Here is a 1,883-nt window from a genome sequence, read left to right as displayed (position 1 = left end):
ATGTATTTGGGTGTGATTCAGATGATTTGTAGTGCAATTAGGGCTTTGAAAGATGAAAATGGTTCTAGCAAGACGGCTATTGGGAAGTACATCGCACAAGAGTACAAAGATCTCCTTCCTGCCAATCACGACACCTTGTTGACTCAAAACCTAAAATACTTGAAGGAGAAGAATATTCTCATTATGATTAAAAGATCCTAAATGTTCCCAATTGCTAGATCTGACAAACCGATGTCACTTTCACTATCTTCCTCCTCCTTCGTCTTGAGGGGACATGATTGTTTGTCAAAGCCCAATCTTGATTCGAAGTCGACTAGAAGCCAAGGCGCCCATCGAAAGCCCATCTGAAGCCCATTGTCGTTCCCTCTGCTACTCATAGTAATGATGGTGGTGTCCCTCCCCCTGCCGATGCTCATGAGCTTGCTCAATTGCAATCGAACTCTGTACCCATTGGCTCTCCCAAGCCACGGGGGAGGCCTAAGAAGAATGTTGTTGCATCACCATCTATTGTTGGTGGTTCTGCTGCCTATGGTGGCGGTAAGAAGCCTGCTGTGGCGAGGAAGCCAATGAAGAAATCCATTGGAAAGCCCATGGGCCGCTCAAAGGTGATACTTTCTTACTTCTTTTAATGCTTTTTATTTTGTTTCTCTTACCCAATACACAACATTGATGCATTTAATTGTTATTAGATTGACGTGCTCATTTGTATAAAAGTCATGGTTTTAATGTTTTTGGGTGGACACATTAAGATCCGTAGTAGATTTTATTGCCTAAATTAAATATACTAGTTTTCAATTATTACCCTCTTTAATTTTGGAAATAACATGCATTGAAAACATTTTGGCCAGGATGAAAAAATGGTGTTTGATTTTTGTACTAAGTTCCTTCTGTTTAGATGATTTTTGTAATAATATAGAGAGAAGAAAAAACTCATCTCTTTATTTGTATTAACTATTTGCAGATGGAAAAAATTTGTAAAATTTTTTACTTGTAGTTTTGTTTTTACATTTGAGTAAAACATTACTAGCTGTAATAATTTGAGTAAAACATCGAACACTAATATTAATTTTTCTTGGGTGGACTTAGGAGTGAAGGTGATAGTAAATGAAAATATCTTAGGATGATGTTTGATGAAATCTTCTGAATTTTATGTGTGTCTCTTATAATTGATGAATGGATTATGCAATTTGATTAAGTGAACTTATGGATTTATAGAACTTATGTATAATTTGTATATCAATGTTTTCATGTGATTTGCAATAAATTTTTGTTCCCAATACACTTAATATTTTTTTTCGGATGTGAATTTAAGTCATTGTATGGTTGTTGCTTGAAATTCATTTGTTTTTCTTTTCTACATTCACGAGATCCTTTATTGGAGGTAATAATAAATGAAAATATCTTCTAGTATTGTTGGTTGAGAAGTTGTGAATCTTATATTTGTTTTGTAATGTATCCCTAAAGTTTTCACCACTTTGCAATGAACAAATGTGACATTCACACTTTTAAAATAAATGGATCATACATTTAAAAAAAAAAGATGAATGGGGTTATACAGTTTTATTAAGGAACTTTATGGATTATAGAAAATATATACCAGTTATATATCAATGTTATTGTGTGCTTTGTTATTATTTTATGTTCCCATTGTACTTAATATTTGTGTTATACTTAAGTATTTAAGCCAATTTATACTTGTTGCTTAACCTATGTACATTTTTTCTTTTGTAACTTTATTAGCTTAATTGTAGTAAAATCTTTATTTTTACATCTAGATAAAACATTACTAGATATGATAATTTGAAAAGAAAACATTGTACATCAATATTCATTTTTTCTTGGTTGAACTATAGATTAGGGTGATAATAAATTATAATATCTTA

At 32.1% G+C, this 1,883-nt stretch overlaps 1 pseudogene; it reads left to right on the top strand.

Annotated features, from left to right (window-relative positions):
* LOC109339971 overlaps nucleotides 1-1,883 on the top strand; it is an 8,682-nt pseudogene continuing 6,799 nt past the window's right edge.

This window comes from Lupinus angustifolius, unplaced genomic scaffold, assembly GCF_001865875.1.
Source record: "Lupinus angustifolius cultivar Tanjil unplaced genomic scaffold, LupAngTanjil_v1.0 Scaffold_122_28, whole genome shotgun sequence".
Classification (NCBI taxonomy): Eukaryota; Viridiplantae; Streptophyta; class Magnoliopsida; order Fabales; family Fabaceae; genus Lupinus; species Lupinus angustifolius.
The sequence above is the reverse complement of the archived record's forward strand: the minus strand, read 5'-3'. Positions and strand labels throughout refer to the sequence as shown.